This window comes from Pleurodeles waltl, chromosome 1_1, assembly GCF_031143425.1.
Source record: "Pleurodeles waltl isolate 20211129_DDA chromosome 1_1, aPleWal1.hap1.20221129, whole genome shotgun sequence".
Lineage (NCBI taxonomy): Eukaryota > Metazoa > Chordata > Amphibia > Caudata > Salamandridae > Pleurodeles > Pleurodeles waltl.
Window position 1 is genome coordinate 172,131,323 of NC_090436.1, and position 19,105 is coordinate 172,150,427.

The following is a 19,105-nucleotide window of genomic DNA, read 5'->3' on the forward strand; positions in this document are numbered from 1 at the left end:
TGAAGTTCGGCGGACAGTGTAAACCGTCCGCCAAACTCATAATCAGGCCCTTAGTGTCGGGCCGCCAAACCTATTCTCAGGGGTTTCTGAGACAGAATACTGTCAGTTTCCCATCCAGAAAGTGCCAATAATGCTCTCGGTGAGGAGTGGAGTTTCAGAGCTAGGCGGCCATCCTTCACAGTGCCGTGGCCATGCCCTTGGATGCACATTTTTAATAAATTACTTGAATTAATTTGGGTTTATGACATACAATTTGAGATCAAAATGTACTTTGAGTCTCCCTCCTGATTTGGTACTGTATCTTTTGAGATGCCTGAATCTTGATACATAAAAACGCATGGTGATTTTTTTTAGTTGATTGTTTAAACACAAATGCGTAGTTACATTCTGTGTAGTTAAGGGAAAGCTGTGTGCTTCAAAATCCATTGAGATAAATAAAGAAGAACAGGCCATTGTTGTAAATGAAACATTATGAGCTAGGCCAGTGTGTGTTGGTGTGTGCTAGTTGTTTAAAAAAAAGATGACGTACATGATTATTTTAAAGTAATTTGAGTATTGACTAATAAATTATTATACTTTTTTGGTTTTAGATTCATTTGACAAGTGAATGTCCTTAAATGACTGACACTTCCATTCATGATAAGATGTCATCAACAAACGTGTATAACATGCAGGTAGGTTTTCACTGGATTGCCCCAGGTTCCTCAAAGAGGCCTCAAAAGGAATGATCTTAGCTAGTTTGGATGGATCTTGACAACCTCAAAACTTCAAAGGGAATAGTAAGGACAATAGCTTCCCAAATACATATTCTCTGTTTCAATTATTGTTGAAATATAAATATCTCCCAGATAGGGTGATTATCTCAAATCTGAAACAGGGGTAGAGAAGATTTTAGAACTTCGGGAAAGTCATCAGAGGTCACCCTGAAACTCATTACTATTGCACACTCTATTGGTAAATGTATACTTGCGCTTTTAAAATTGGTGAGAATATACAACATAGCAGTTGCCTGGGAACACATGCATTTTAAAATAGCATGATAGACATATTATTCTCCCCCTCATAAAAAGCACTTTTTCATTGACAAGATATTATTATCCAACTATCTCATTCTTTGGCTCAGCAGTATAGAATGCCTACATCAAACTCTATTTGGTCATTCCCCAGAGACAGAGGTTAAGGGCAATTAACATTATGGATACATTTCAGTAGAATTGTGTGCAGTGAGCACATAGGACAATATTACATATTATCGGACAGATTTAGATTCATTTCAAGACGCTATGGAGGGCACATAGGTATATTGCTGCAGGAAGTTAGAAGAGCAGTCATGTGATCATTCACACATTATTCCATCCCAATAGCAAGAAGTAAAAAGGGGCATTATTGGGACATATTATTTAAAATATGAAGATGTCCTGGCTACAATAATGGTCACCTGAATTCAGAAGGACATTACACTGATTAGAAACAATCAATGAATTTACAGACTGCTACACATCAGTTTAACTCACAGTGTGATAACGTAGAGGTATGGATTACTAGTATTCTCTGGATAGATAATGCTGGACTGTGGATATAGCAATCAAAATACAAGACTTTAAACTGCCATCACATTGTGTCTAAAAGATATAAGCCCTCATTCCTACTCTGGAGGGCGGCGGGCGCCGCCCTCCTGGCGGGAACCGCCATATGGCCGCTCCGCGGTCGAAAGACCGCTGGGGCCATTCCGACCTTCCCGCTGGGCCGGCGGCCGCTAACATTGTTAGCGCCCGCCGGCCCAGCGGGAAGGCGGCCTGCAACACTGAAGCCGGCTCCAAATGGAGCCGGCGGTGTTGCAGGTGTGCGACGGGTGCAGTTGCACCCGTCGCGCTTTTTACTGTCTGCTAAGCAGACAGTGAAAAGCATGCTGGGGCCCTGTTAGGGGGCCCCTGCACTGCCCATGCCAGTGGCATGGGCAGTGCAGGGGCCCCCAGGGGCCCCAGGACACCCGTTCCTGCCATCCTCTTCCTGGCGGTGAAAACCGCCAGAAACAGGCTGGCGGGAAGGGGGTCGGAATCCCCATGGCGGCGCTGCTTGCAGCGCCGCCATGGAGGATTAGCCCAGCTGGGGGAAATCCGGCGGGAAACCGCCGGACCCGGTTTTCCGACCGCGGCTTTACCGCCGCGGTCGGAATGGGCTTTGAAGCACCGCCAGCCTGTTGGCGGTGCTTCAGTCATCCGCGACCCTGGCGGTCTATCAGAATGACCCCCATAGTTGTTACAAATGGATAAGGTCTCTTCTAAAGCACTAGCCATTCATCAGTTGTAGCTAAATGAGCCAGTGCAGAAAGCACATGAAGTGTTAAATACACTCTTGTTTAAATCAGGATAATGGTAAAGGATGGTGCAACAAAAACTCAGTAGCACAAATATTGATGACAAAACAAGTTGAGTATATAGTGAATTATATGTTTATTATGCGTACCTTCACATATGTGTGCCTTGACAACATATATATGTTTTAAACTATGTAGATGTGGAGTTAGGAATAGTAACACTTTACTACCAGTATGTACTTCCACAATATTTGCTTTTCAATATGTCTGGTATAACATTTCTTTAGTCATTATTCTGAAATACAACTGAGTCAGACTAACCTGGAACTCATGTTAGTCTTTTAAGCCTCTGTTTTACTTATATTTTTACAAAGAAATGTTATCGATATTTGACTGATCTTGAGAATGAAATACTACCTAATATGATTGCCAAATATTGCTTACACTAATGAAAATCTTGCATTAGCTGATCAATATAGCTTTGAAGGACAACAACTGGTTATAAGCAAAAGTAACTACTGGCTATGCTTCACTAAATTAGCCTGAGCATCCAGTTACAGCATGTTGGACAAGGAAAGGTTGTTTGACTTGTTCAATTTGCTGATACTTTTTCATGTGCTCAGCTGCACTTGCTAGATATAGCACTACTGGCTTAAATATGTACTAATGGTTCGTAAACCAGGTTATAAAGCATATTAGCATTTCAAGACAATGTAGGCTTCTATCGCTACACCTTTCCATCCACTAAATAGAGTCACTTGCATTAATTATATGTGAAATCCTCACAGATAGAGGCATTTATTTCAAGCCTGATGGAACCATAATTTGCTTGTAGAATGACTTCATATTGTATATCCAATATCGATTTACAAACAATCTGAAACTGCTCATGAAGTTGAAAAATGTGGCAAATAATATGGATTAGATATCAGTTGGTCCAAACCATAGTTATCCCGTTAACGAGGACATATCAGAGACTGGGTCGGAACTTAGGTTCCAATGGTGTGAAGGTAGATTTGACAATCTTAGGATGTCAAAATGATATCAAGAAAGAGAGTGAGAAGTGAGAGTGCTCACCTTCTCAATTCAATACACATTCAACAAAGAAAAGCAAGCATGCTACCGTACTCATTAATTAGTCTGTTTGAGAGGTTCCTTCCCCGGTTGTCAGAAAAACTGAGTATCACTATTGTTCTAAGAAAGTTGCCTCAGGGTTTGGTGCAGGAATTTCTACGACCAAAAACAAATAAACAAAAGAACTACAAATATCACAGAGCCTTTCAGCAAAATAACAATAATTATTAGCACTTGAATGTTCAACTATTAAGCATGCTTTTGTAATTCACAACAAAATCGTTATAAACTCAAACTTATGAATTTGTTTTTTATTATTTGTTTTCACACAATAGACTTGCTCCAAAAATAATCAGAATAAACGTCTAATTTTGTATAGATATCGAGCAATGCTTTCAGGAGTTCATCACTTAACTTCAATGCTGCCTTTAAAAATACTTCTCAAGCTGCCTTTGGAAAATAGTCTTTTTTCATGGGTTTCTTAGCATCGACAAATGTTTTTCATAATGCACCAAAAGATCACTAACCTCGAGAAGGTTGAAAACAGGGGAACGAGAGGGGGATTACTCACTAACCAACTTCTCCTGGAATGTTTTCGATTATTTGAGGGAGATGGAGTACTGTTCGTAAATTCTCCAGCTTCTACAAAAGTAATCTGCTCCAGAGAGGGAAGCTCCGATGAAGCCTCGCACTGAAATGACGACTCCAGAAAGAATCACAGAAACTCCATCTGAACCGGGAACACCTGCGAGTGAAGGAAGACTCAAAGCCAAGCACAGGAAACACCTTGGCAGTTCTATTATAGACTGGTGATGAGTCATCAGACACATACTGGTGATGAGTCATCAATCACTTCTGATGATTCATATGAAGGAATTCTGGTGCTGAGTCATCAGACACATGCTGGTGATGAGTCATCAAACACTTCAGAGGATTCACATGAAGGAATTTGATGTCTCCATAAACCACTTGGCACACAGTTCACAAATGAGACAACACTTGCTTTTATCAATATAAACAAACATGCAATGTAGTTTTCCTCGCAAGTTACAGGGACGTCCTGTGCTCTAAACACATTCATGACATGTTTCATCGTTCCTCATACATGCTTTTTTATTTTGTGAGGGTGCAGCAGGAAGCGTACGTGTGTGAGTTCGAGTTCTAACAGTACCTCCCACCAAAGGCCTTTTTTACTGGCCGTGGTTTGGAGGGGTATTGTGCATGAAAGGAATGTACCAACTGTGGGGCGTGGACATGGGCAGCTGGCTCCCACAACTGCTCTTCGGGTGGGTAACCTTTCCAGTCTATTAGATAAAAGAGACGTCCTTGTCATCTACAAGAATCAACAATACGATGGACTTCCAATTCTTCATGATTATCACTAAGTATGGAAGGTGGTGGGGGAATAGGTTGAGTGGTGGGGAGAAATGGTTTGAGCAATGAGACATGAAATACTGGATGCATGTTATGTTGCTGGGAAGGTTTAGTTGCATAGCTGCAGGGTTGATAACTTTGGCGATGGTGAAGAGACCTATGAACTGAGGCTGTAGTTTACGAACCCCTGGTCTGGATAAATAATGGGTGCTTAGCCATACTTGATCACTTTCTGCATATGTTGATGTAGATGTAAGGTGTTAGTCTTCTTGTTCTTTCATCTTTTCCTTGGTGTCCATTAGGGTTTTTTGGGTCTTATTCCTGATTTTTTGTAATTCTGATAAATGTGCATGTTCTGCAGGTACCTTTTGGGATGGTAGGAATGGTGTGCGCCTGGGATGATAACCTAGATTACAATAAAAAGGTGACATGTTATGAGCTAATTCAGCGAAGGGAAGTGCTTGCAACCAACTGCTAGTTAAGGATTGTAATTAAACAACATAGGAACTGTTCCATGGTTTGGTTAGTTCTCTCTGTTTGATCATCAATTTGTGGATGTGTGCAGAGGATAACCGATGGTCAATACGAAGAGAAGAACATAGTTCCCGACCTTTTTGGCCGGAGCTCGCTCCCCTGCGCCAGCAGCACCACCTTGCTGTGCCGCTTCCCACGACCCCCGCCCACGCGGCCGATCGCGGGTTCGAGGCCCTCCTCCACCCGCAGACACCCGTCTGCTCCTCATCCCAGGTGTCTAGTGGACACTGGTAAGCGTCTCTAGACTCTGCATTGTATTGTGTTTATGCGTCTTTCACTGTTTTGTTTTGTTTCACCGTAGCTTTTCCCATCTATCTGCTGTGCATTGTATTGTGTTTATGCGTCTTTTATTGTTTTGTTTTTGTTCACCGTAGCTTTTACCATCTGCTTTGCCGTACATCGTATTGTGTTTATGCGTCTTTCACTGTTTTGTTTTGTTTCACTGTAGCTTTTCCCATCTATCTGCTGTGCATTGTATTGTGTTTATGGGTCTTTTATTGTTTTGTTTTTGTTCACCATAGCTTTTCACATCTGTTTTGCCGTGCATCGTATTGTGTTTATGCATCTTTCACTGTTTTGTTTTGTTTCACCGTAGCTTTTCCCATCTATCTGCCGTACATTGTATTCTGTTTATGTGTCTTTCACTGTTTTGTTTTTGTTCACCGTAGCTTTTCACATCTGTTTTGCTGTTTTTTGGGCCATTTCAACCCTTGTGCACTCCCCCGGCTTCTTTTTTCCCCGCCGCTGCGTCCCTGCGGTCCGCCCTCCCACCCCCATTCGCTCTCCTGTTCCCGCCCGCCTCCCAGCTGCTTCTCCCTCCCACATCCCACTCTTATTGGCGGTCGCTGCGCGACGCAGGTGAGAGACCCCTGATCTTTTTGGCAGGAGCTCGCTCCCCTGCACAAGCAGCACCACCTTGCTGTGCCGCTTCACACGACCCCCGCCTGTGCGGCCGATCGCGGGTTCGAGGCCCTCCTCCACCCGCAGACACCCGTCTGCACCTCATCCCTGGTGTCTAGTGGACACTGGTAAGCGTCACTAGACTCTGCATTGTATTGTGTTTATGCGTCTTTCACTGTTTTGTTTTGTTTCACCGTAGCTTTTCCCATCTATCTGCCGTGCATTGTATTGTGTTTATGCATCTTTTATTGTTTTGTTTTTGTTCACCGTAGCTTTTACCATCTGCTTTGCCGTGCATCGTATTGTGTTTATGCGTCTTTCACTGTTTTGTTTTGTTTCACCGTAGCTTTTCCCATCTATCTGCTGTGCATTGTATTGTGTTTATGCGTCTTTTATTGTTTTGTTTTTGTTCACCGTAGCTTTTCACATCTGTTTTGCCGTGCATCGTATTGTGTTTATGCGTCTTTCACTGTTTTGTTTTGTTTCACCGTAGCTTTTCCCATCTATCTGCAGTGCATTGTATTGTGTTTATGCGTCTTTCACTGTTTTGTTTTTGTTCACCGTAGCTTTTCACATCTGTTTTGCCGTTTTTTGGGCCATTTCGACCCTTGTGCACTCCCCCAGCTTCTTTTTTCCCCGCCGCTGCGTCCCTGCGGCCCCGCCCCCTCCCGCCCCCATTCACTCTCCTGGTACCGCCCGCCTCCCGCCTCCCAGCTGCTCCTCCCTCCCACCTCCCCCTCTTAATGGCGGTCGATGCGCGGCCGCGCCGCTGGCGTGCCAGAGGCAAGCCCGTCTGCGCCTGTCCGCGCCTGGACCGCAACCAGCGCCAGTCCCCCTGGCCCTCCTAGCCATACTCCCCCCAGACAACACTACCAGCCCCACTCCCTCCACTCCCTCATCCCTGGAGCCCGCCCCACCTGCAGTCAAACCAGCCCCACACACACACAAGGCCCCTTCTCCTGCCGCGCCTGCCTATTCTCCTGCTCCACCTCCCACGCACCCCACACCAACACCTTACGCAACAGCCTCCACACAACAACATCTGCACCCACCAAAAAACCCCACAACCTGCACACGCCCCACGCCAATACCACCTCAAACCACAGCAACACCACAAGCACCCCCGCCAACACAATCACACATCACAACAACCACACCACTCGCAACCATCTCAGCTGCCTGCTACTAAACACCCGGTCACTACACAAACATGCCATTGAACTCTGGGACCTCATCACATCACACTCACCGGACATCGTCTTCCTCACAGAAACCTGGACAAACCTCTCTTCCGAGCCAGATATAGCCACAGCCACCCCGAAGGGCTACAAACTCCAGCGCAAAGACTGCCTTAACAAACCAGGAGGCGGCATCGCCATCATTCACAGAGACACCATCAAGGTCACCACCAACACCCTCGACACCCTCAACAACGCAGAACACATGCACTTCCTTATCCACATCAACAACACCACCACCCTCAGAGGCACACTCGTATACAAACCCCCAGGACCACGCCCCCCCTTCTGCAACACCATCGCTGACACCATCAGCACGCACGCTCTCATCTCCACAGACTACATACTCCTCGGCGACTTCAGCTTTCACCTGGAAAACCCTCACGACCACAACTCCTCCTCCCTCCTAGACAACCTCACCAACCTTGGACTCAAACAACTGGTCACAGCCCCCACCCACTCGGCTGGACACACACTCGATGCAATTTTCACCTCAAGCCAACACGTCACCTACACCCATACCACCAAACTCCAATGGACGGACCACCACTGCGTCCACTTCTCCTACAACAAACCACCCACACACCACCACCAACACTCCACCCCCTAATGCATGTGGGACAAGATCCCCACAGAGCGCTTGAACTCCCAACTAACACAAAACCCCCCAACAACGCCGCACACAACCTCAACAAATGGATCACCAACTGTGCAGACTCACTCGCGCCCCTCAGAAAAAACATCACCACCGCAACATCAAGAACGCCCCATGGTTCACCACTGAACTCCAAGAGTCCAAACGCAAATGCCGCAAAGCAGAGAAAACGTGGAGGCAAGAACCCTCCACCACAAACTTCTCCGCCCTCAAAACCACCACACGCAACCACCACCAACTCATACGCACCACCAAAAGAGCACACTACAAGGAACGTATTGACAACAACTCCCAAAACAGCAAAGAACTCTTTACCATCATCAAAGAGCTCTCCAAACCCAAAGCCAGCAACATAGACCCCACACAAACCCTCTGCAACTCCCTCTCAAATAATTTTCACCGCAACATCCAGGACATACACAACATCTTCATACCACACACACCCTCGACACGCAACCTCCATCCACCCAACACAATCCCACCACACACACCCCCCAACCTACTTACCACCTGGGCCCCCACCACCGACGAAGAAACTGAAAAGACAATGAACTCCATTCACTCTGGCTCCCCCTCCGACCCCTGTCCCCATCGAATATATAACAAGGCCAGCCCCACCATTGCCTCCAAACTCTGAGCCATAATCAACAGCTCATTCGAAACCGCCACCTTCCCAGACCCCTGGAAACACGCGGAAGTCACCGCTCTCCTAAAAAAGCCCAAAGCCGACCCAGATAACCTCTCCAACTACCGCCCCTTCTCCCTCCTCCCTTTCCCAGCTAAGGTCATGGAGAAACTAGTCAACTCCCGCCTATCCCACTTCCTCCAGGCAAACCACACACTCAACCCCTCCCAATCTGGGTTCCACAAGAACCACAGCACGGAAACCGATCTCATCGCATGCACCGACGAAATCAGATCCAGAGTCGACATGGGAGAGACCATTGCACTCATACTCCTGGACCTCTCTGCAGCCTTTGACACTGTCTGCCACCACACACTCTGCACACGCCTTCACAACGCTGGGATCCGCCACAAATCCCTAGACTGGCTCACCTTCTTCCTCACCGACAGAACCCAAAAAGTCAGTCTCCCACCCTTCCAATCCTCCGCCTCCAAAATCACCTGCGGAGTCCCACAAGGCTCCTCCCTCAGCCCCACACTCTTCAACATTTATATGGCCCCACTAGCCAACATCCTCAAACCTCACGGTATCACCATCCTCTCATATGCTGATAATACACAACTCATCTTCTCCCTCACCCGCAACGCCACCACCGCCAAAACCAACCTACACGCTGCACTCCTTGACACCGCTGCCTGGATGACAGCCAACCACCTCAAACTCAACTCCAACAAAACCGAGATAATCATTTTTGGCCCACACAAAAACACTTGGGACTCCTCCTGGTGGCCCACCACGTTAGGCCCCGCACCCTCCCCCGCAAACCACGCACGCAACCTCAGCATCATCCTGGATCCCTCCGTCTCAATGGCCCAACAAATCAACGCCATCACCTCCTCATGTTTGAACACACTCCACACACTGAAAAAAACATTCAAATGGATCCCCACAGAGACCAGAAAGACAGTCACCCACGCACTCATCAGCAGCAGGCTAGACTACGGCAACGCCCTCTACCCCGCACCACACTCAAACTCAAGCGCAAACTACAGCGAATCCAGAACCCAGCAGCACGACTCATCCTTGACCTCCCCGCCATGAACACATCTCACCACACCTCAAATCCCTCCACTGGCTCCCCATAGACAAAAGGATCACCTTTAAGATCCTCATCCACGCACACAAATCCCTCCACAACACCGGCCCAACCTACCTTAACGAAAGAGTGACCTTCCACACTCCCCCACGCCACCTCCGCTCCGCCGACCTCTCTCTCGCAACAGACCCCCGCATCAAACACACCACCACTGGAGGCAGATCTTTCTTCTATCTGGCCCCCAAAGCCTGGAACTCCCTCCCCACCCACCTCGGCAAGACCCAGGACCTGCTACTCTTCAGGAAGAGCCTTAAAACCTGGCTTTTCGAACAGTGATCTCCCATCCCCTCTCCCCCCACGCCCCAGCTCCTTGAGACCCTCACGGGTGAGTAGCGCGCTATATAAGTCTCTTTGATTGATTGATTGATTGATTGACAAAATTTAGACACAAATTGTGTGCCTCGATCAGAGATAATTACAGTCGGCAGGCCATGAAGCCGGACAATATACATTGTAAAAGGTTCAACTAGTTCTTTAGCAGTTGGGATTTTAGTGAGAGGAATGAAATGGGACATTTTTTAGAATAAATCCACTACCACTAGTAGATATGTATTCCCCTTATCCTTTGGTAAATCGGTTACAAAATCCATACTAATAGTATGCCATGGAGCTGGCAGTACTGGTAGAGGAGTGAGTTTTTCTATGGGGGTGGTATGTGAGGATTTGTTACAAGCACATACGGGACATGTTTGCATAAATTCCTTTAAGTCTGCATCTAGGGAAACCCACCAGAACCGTTGTGTGCCCAAGTCCTTCGTCTTACGCTCTCCCGGATGTCCACTCAAGGAAGTCGAATAACACCATTGAATAACCAGCCGTCTCAGATTCTTAGGGATAAACAAAGCCTGATCATGATAAAATAGATTGTCAGAAATTGATTGGATTGGATGTGCTAACCACTGTTCCATATTTTCCTTCTGCAATTCTTCTTTTAATTTGTCCAGAAATGGGAGCACTTCCGAACAACTAGCTATCAATTTTTCTGGTGGAATCATTGGAATCAGTGTTATTTGTCTTGTATCTCATTGTGTTGTGTTGTTTTGGAGACGTGACAGGGCGTCAGCCTTAAATTGTTGTATACCGGGTCTATAAGTAATTATGAAATCAAATTTATTAAAGAAAGAAACCCATCTTATTTGTCGTGGGGTAAGTGCTTTTGTAGATCTGAAAAACTGTAAGTTCTTCTGATCTGAATAAATAGTGGTGGGAAAACGTGTTCCCTACAAATGAAGTCTCCATTCTTGAAAGGCCAACTTTATTGCTAGAAGTTCTCTTTCAGGCTACTGTATAGTTTTGTTCTGGCAGTAAATGTTTTTTTAGAGAAGAAGGCGATTGGATGCATATTCCCAATTTCCAAATCTCGCTGAGAAAGGATTTCACCTACTGCCACTTGTGAAGCATCTGTTTCTACATAGTAAGGTAGAGAGGGGCCAGGATGCCTTAATATGGGTGCAGTAGTAAAACCCCCTTTCAATGAGTCAAAAGCTTGTTGTGCTTCAGGAGTCCACTTAAAAGATACTCCTTTTTGTAACAATCGAGTAAGTGGGGCCACAGTTTCAGAAAAGTGGAAGATAAACCTTTGATAGAAGTTAGCAAAGCCAAGTATAATCTGGATTACTGTTACGTTTGTGGGTTGTGGCCATTGTAAAATAGCATCAATCTTTTTTTTAATCCATTTGGACCCCTTATTTTGACAAAACAAACCCCAGAAATTCCACTTGAGGAGCATGAAATTGACATTTTTCCAACTGGGCATACAAATTATGTTCACGTAATTTGGGTAACACAGCGGAAACATGATTCTCATGTTCTTTTTCACTGTGAGTAGATTAAAATATTGTCTATATAGACTATGACAAAGCAATCCAAGAATTGACTAAGAACGTAGTTTATAAAGAATTGAAATGCTGCAGGGGCGTTACACAAACCAAACAGCATCACACAATACTCAAAAAGACCGTATTTTGATCGAAAAACCTTTTTCCATTCGTCACCCTCGCGGATTCTGATGAGGTGGTAAGCTCCGCGAAGGTCAAGTTTGGTAAAGATTGTGGCTTTGGGAAGTTGGTTAAGAAGGACTGGAATGAAGGGAAGCGGGTACTTATGTTTTATGGTCACCTTTTTAAGGGCTTTATAATCAATACAGACCCTAAGATACCTAGGAAAAAAACAAAGGAGATGAAACAGGGGAAGTAGAATGGCGAATAAAGCCAATTGCCAAGAGCTTATCTAGATAGTCTTTTAAATACTTTGTTTCTGGCTCCGATAGAGCATGTATCCTACTACAAGGTAATGTAGCACCTGGAACCAAATCATTCTACAATTTAAACTACGATGAGGTGGTAAACTGGTTGCTTGAACCTTATCAAACACATCTGCAAACCACTGATATTGTTCTGGAAGCGAACTTTCACTAGTGGATGATGAGACCCTACATAACAAGGGAGAATGCCAGCTTGTTGCCTCTTGGTAACAATTCTGAAGACAAAATGGAGAATTTAGTGTCACAGTCCTGATACCCCAATCTATCCTTAGGTTATGTTGTTGAAGCCAGGGTACTCCTAAGATAACTCAAAAGTAGGATTGTCAATCAAATCAAAGCTAATAGAGTCAGAGTGACCATTGTCACAGACTATTGTAATGGGTATTAATAATAAGTTATTAATCCTGAGTATAATTCAGAACCATCGACGACCCTTTGAGGTCTTTTGTCTTTCGCCCAAAAGATAGACCTCACTTTTACCAGGACTATCTAGATTTTTTAATTTTCACTGGAAAGGTTTACTTAAGCTACTGTACTTTTGGGCATTGATGCCTTGATCTTGGGTCTCATGGGACATTCTCGTGCAAAATGACCTGCTTTGCCACAATAGAGACATCATTTCAAAGAACGTCTCCCATCTTTTTCTTTTACGGATAACAGAGAATGGGTACCCCCCATTTGCATTGGTTCCCTACTTTCCTGATTCTTAGTCTGTTCTTTTTTCTCAGCAATAAGACGTGCATTGTCTCCTCTACCTTTTTCGCCTTTTCTTTCATTAACAGAAGGGTGTGTTTCAACGTCTGATTACAGCAGAGCTGGGGTTTTTGGGGATTTTTTTTCAAATGAGCAAAAAGAGGAATTAAAATTGTCTTCAGGCTACTAACTAATGTGGTATGTTGTAATAGTGGTAACCCTGGACAAGGGTTAAAAACAATGATGGATGTTTTATGATGAACCAATTAGCTCCCACATCCTTAGTTTAGGTCAACATGTTTCAGCCATAATGTCTAAGCCACCCAACAGGGTCAATATGGCTTTTGGCAGGACCAAATTTGCATGTGCTCAAGGGCATGCAACAATATCACAGCACGTGACTTACGGTTTTATCTGCATTTTTACTCCATTTGAGTATCTGTGTGGAATATAAAAAAAGAGAGACATGCATTATTTCGTACTACGGTAGACAAAACATTCAAGGCATCATTTCTTAATATGGTAGGTGTTAGTTATAGGGTCTCTAGTTGGCAGTGGTTTTCACCCTGTCCAAGTAGGAACCCTCACTCTAGTCAGGGTGAATTACACAGCTAAGATCACCTCAGCTCATCCCTTTGGTAGCTTGTAAAAGAATGAGGAAAGAAAGACTTTGCACAGAGTCGGGGAGGTGAGGTGTCGCTGGAGCCAGTGCAGCTCAGTTGCTTACTGCCACCGGGGAGGTGAGGCATTGTTTCCTTGCTGCTAGGCAGAGGAGGTAAGATGTTGATTCCTTATGGTTGCTGGGGAAGTGATGCGGTGTTGTTGGAGAAGCGTCAGTTCCTTACGACCCGGCAGGGTCAATGAATTCAGCGGGCCAAGATGCGAAGCGTCAACTTTGCAGTGACTCATTCACACCACAGGGCCACAGGTGCTGGATGGAATCAGAGTCAGGTATCACGGACGTCGGTGACACAGCACTCAGGACTCACGCTGTGGCAGGACTTTGGAGGTGCTGCAGTGGAGGTAGGCCTGTGTTGCAGGTCACAGCCTTTGCACTCAGCAGGGACCGCAGCTCCGGTACAGGCGGTGGTGCTGAGTCAGGAAGCGGCTCCGGTTCTAAAGTCACTCTGGAGTTGATGTGCTTGGTTTCTTCTTGGTTGCACCAGAGCTCACTCGCAAGAGCCCAGAAACTGGTTTTTGCACCACTTAGCAAGGCAGGACTCTCAGCAAGAGAGCCCAGGCTCTGGCAGGTTAAGTCTTTGATGTCCCTGAGAATTCTTAACAGGAGGCAAGCTCAGTCCAAGCCATTGGAGAACCTTTAGAAGCAGGATGTAGAAAGCAACATCCAGTCCTTTCACTCCCAAGACAAAAGCAACAGACCAGCACAACAAAGCAACAGGGAGAGTGGCAGTCCCTCCCACAGCATCCAGATCCTTTTCCTGGCAGAATATCCTTGGTCCAGAAGTGTTCTAACTTTGTGGTGTCAAAGGTCCAGTACTTATACCCATTTCTGTCTTTGAAGTACGCAAACTTCAAAGAGGAGTCTTTGTAGTGCACAAGACCCTGCCTTTCCCTGCCCTAGCCCCAGACATACCCCAGGGGGTTGGAGACTGCTTTGTGTGAGTACAGGCACATCCCTATTCAGGTACAAGTGTCAGCTCCTCCCACCACTCTGTAGGAGGCTGGACTGGCTTGTAGTGAGTACCAAGGGGTACTTGCACCTTGCACCAGGCCCAGTTATCCCTTATTAGTGTATAGGGTGTCTAGCAGCTTAGGCTGATAGATAATGGTAGCTTAGCAGAGCAGCTTAGGCTGAACTAGGAGACGTGTGAAGCTACTACAGTACCACCTAGTGTCATATGCACAATATCATAAGAAAACACAATACACAGTTATACTAAAAATAAAGGTACTTTATTTTTATGACAATATGCCAAAGTATCTTAGAGTGTACCCTCAGTGAGAGGATAGGAAATATACACAAGATATATATACACAATAGCAAAAATATGCAGTATAGTCTTAGAAAACAGTGCAAACAATGTATAGTTACAATAGGATGCAATGGGGAAACATAGGGATAGGGGCAACACAAACCATATACTCCAAAAGTAGAATGTGAACCACGAATGGACCCCAAACCTATGTGACCTTGTAGAGGGTCGCTGGGACTATTAGAAAATAGTGAGAGTTAGAAAAATAACCCTCCCAAGACCCTGAAAAGTGAGTGCAAAGTGCACTAAAGTTCCCCTAAGGACAAAGAAGTCGTGTTAGAGGAATAATGCAGGAAAGACACAAACCAACAATGCAACAACTGTGGATTTCCAATCTAGGGTACCTATGGAACAAGGGGACCAAGTCCAAAAGTCACAAGCAAGTCGGAGATGGGCAGATGCCCAGGAAATGCCAGCTGCGGGTGCAAAGAAGCTTCTACTGGACAGAAGAAGCTGTGGTTTCTGCAGGAATGCAAAGGGCTAGAGACTTCTCCTTTGGAGGACGGATCCCTCTCGCCTTGTAGAGTCGTGCAGAAGTGTTTTCCCGCCGAAAGAACGCCAACAAGCCTTGCCAGCTGCAAATCATGCGGTTAGCGTTTTTGGATGCTGCTGTGGCCCAGGAGGGACCAGGAGGTCGCAAATTAGACCAGGAGGTAGAGGGGACGTCGAGCAAGACAAGGAGCCCTCTTAGCAGCAGGTAGCACTCAGATAAGTGCCAGAAACAGGCACTACGAGGATGCGTGAAACAGTGCTCACCCAAAGTCGCACAAAGAAGTCCCACGTCGCCGGAGAACAACTTAGGAGGTCGTGCAATGCAGGTTAGAGTGCCGTGGACCCAGGCTGGACTGTGCACAAAGGATTTCTGCCGGAAGTGCACGGAGGCCGGAGTAGCTGCAAAAGTCGCGGTTCCCAGCAATGCAGTCTAGCGAGGTGAGGCAAGGACTTACCTCCACCAAACTTGGACTGAAGAGTCACTGGACTGTGGGGGCCACTTGGACAGAGTTGCTGGATTCGAGGGACCTCGCTCGTCGTGCTGAGAGGAGACCCAAGGGACCGGTAATGCAGCTTTTTGGTGCCTGCGGTTGCAGGGGGAAGATTCCGTCGACCCACGGGAGATTTCTTCGGAGCTTCTAGTGCAGAGAGGAGGCAGACTACCCCCACAGCATGCACCACCAGGAAAACAGTCGAGAAGGCGGCAGGATCAGCGTTACAGAGTTGCAGTAGTCGTCTTTGCTACTTTGTTGCAGTGTTGCAGGCTTCCAGCGCGGTCAGCAGTCGATTCCTTGGCAGAAGGTGAAGAGAGAGATGCAGAGGAACTCGGATGAGCTCTTGCATTCGTTATCTAAAGTTTCCCCAGAGACAGAGACCCTAAATAGCCAGAAAAGAGGGTTTGGCTACTTAGGAGAGAGGATAGGCTAGCAACACCTGAAGGAGCCTATCACAAGGAGTCTCTGACGTCACCTGGTGGCACTGGCCACTCAGAGCAGTCCAGTGTGCCAGCAGCACCTCTGTTTCCAAGATGGCAGAGATCTGGAGCACACTGGAGGAGCTCTGGACACCTCCCAGGGGAGGTGCAGGTCAGGGGAGTGGTCACTCCCCTTTCCTTTGTCCAGTTTCGCGCCAGAGCAGGGCTAAGGGGTCCCCTGAACCGGTGTAGACTGGCTTATGCAGAATTGGGCACATCTGTGCCCAAGAAAGCATTTCCAGAGGCTGGGGAGGCTACTCCTCCCCTGCCTTCACACCATTTTCCAAAGGGAGAGGGTGTCACACCCTCTCTCAGAGGAAGTTCTTTGTTCTGCCATCCTGGGCCAGGCCTGGCTGGACCCCAGGAGGGCAGATGCCTGTCTGAGGGGTTGGCAGCAGCAGCAGCTGCAGTGAAACCCCAGGAAGGGCAGTTTGGCAGTACCAGGGTCTGTGCTACAGAACACTGGGATCATGGGATTGTGCCAACTATGCCAGGATGGTATAGAGGGGGCAATTCCATGATCATAGACATGTTACATGGCCATATTCGGAGTAACCATATGTAGTGCACGCATGTAATGGTGTCCCCGCACTCACAAAGTTCAGGGTATTGGCTCTGAACAATGTGGGGGCACCTTGGCTAGTGCCAGGGTGCCCTCACACTAAGTAACTTTGCACCTAACCTTTACCAGGTAAAGGTTAGACATATAGGTGACTTATAAGTTACTTAAGTGCAGTGTAAAATGGCTGTGAAATAACGTGGACGTTATTTCACTCAGGCTGCAGTGGCAGGCCTGTGTAAGAATTGTCAGAGCTCCCTATGGGTGGCAAAAGAAATGCTGCAGCCCATAGGGATCTCCTGGAACCCCAATACCCTGGGTACCTCAGTACCATATACTAGGGAATTATAAGGGTGTTCCAGTAAGCCAATGTAAATTGGTAAAATTGGTCACTAGCCTGTTAGTGACAATTTGGAAAGAAATGAGAGAGCATAACCACTAAGGTTCTGATTAGCAGAGCCTCAGTGAGACAGTTAGTCACTACACAGGTAACACATTCAGGCACACTTATGAGCACTGGGGCCCTGGGTTACCAGGGTCCCAGTGACACATACAACTAAAACAACATATATACAGTGAAAAATGGGGGTAACATGCCAGGCAAGATGGTACTTTCCTACACAACCCCCCCCCCAAACGAAGGACAATAAGACTAGCCATGACCTGATGAGTCTTCATTGTCTAAGTGGAAATATCTGGAGAGTCCATCTGCATTGAAGTGGCTACTCCCAGGTCTATGTTCCACTGTATAGTCCATTCCCTGTAGGGATATGGACCACCTCAACAATTTTGGATTTTCACCTTTCATTTGTTTTAGCCAAAGTAGAGGTTTCTGGTCTGTCTGAACAATGAAGTGAGTGCCAAACAGGTATGGCCTCAACTTCTTCAGAGCCCAGACCACAGCAAAGGCCTCCCTCTCTATGGCAGACCAACGCTTTTCTCTAGGGGTCAACCTCCTACTAATAAAAGCAACAGGTTGATCCTGGCCCTCAGAATTAAGTTGTGATAGGACTGCCCCTACTCCTAATTCAGATGCATCACTTTGGACATAGAATTTTTTAGAGTAACAAGGGCTTTTCAGGACAGGTGCAGACCACATGGCCTGCTTCTGCTCCTCAAAAGCTTTCTGACAGTTTGCTGTCCATAATACCTTTTTAGGCATTTTCTTGGATGTGAGGTCATTAAGAGGGGCTGCAATGGAGCCATAGTTCTTAATGAACCTCCTGTAATACCCAGTGAGGCCTAGGAAGGCTCTCACCTGAGTCTGAGTGGTAGGGGGAACCCAATCAATAATTGTTTGGATTTTCCCCTGAAGTGGTGCAATCTGTTCCCCACCAACAAGGTGTCCCAGATAAACCACCTTCCCCTGCCCTATCTGGCACTTTGAAGCCTTGATAGTGAGGCCTGCCTTCTGCAGGGCCTCCAAAACTTTCCATAGGTGGACCAGGTGATCATCCCAGCTGGAGCTAAAGACAGCTATATCGTCCAAATATGCTGCACTGAAAGCTTCCAGCCCTTGCAGGACTGTGTTCACCAACCTTTGAAAAGTGGCAGGTGCATTTTTCAAACCAAAAGGCATTACAGTAAACTGGTAATGTCCTCCAATGGTTGGAAATGCAGTTTTAGGTTTAGCATCTTCTGACAATTTGATCTGCCAATACCCTGCAGTCAAATCAAAAGTGCTTAGATACTTGGCAGATGCCAGTGTATCTATGAGCTCATCTGCCCTGGGTATAGGGTGAGCATCAGTTTTGGTTACCAAGTTGAGACCTCTATAGTCTACACAAAACCGCATTTCCTTCTTTCCATCTTTGGAATGGGGTTTTGGTACAAGTACCACAGGAGAAGCCCATGGACTTTCAGAGTGCTCAACCACTCCTAGTTCTAACATTTTCTGCACCTCTTGCTTTATGCAGTCCCTGACATGGTCAGGCTGCCTATAGATTTTACTTTTGACAGGTAAACTGTCTCCAGTATCTATAGTGTGCTCACACCAAGAAGTGGTACCTGGCACAGTAGAGAAGAGTTCAGAGAATTGATCTAGGAGATTTATGCAATGGTCTTTCTGCTCAGCAGTAAGACAATCAGCCAAAACTACACCTTCCACAAGAGCATCTTGTTCTGTGGAAGAGAAGAGATCAGGTAGAGGATCACTGTCTTCTTCCTGTCCCTCATCAGTTGCCATGAGCAGGGTGAAATCAGCCCTGTCATAGTGGGGTTTCTGGCGGTTGACATGGAGCACCCTAAGGGAACTCCTG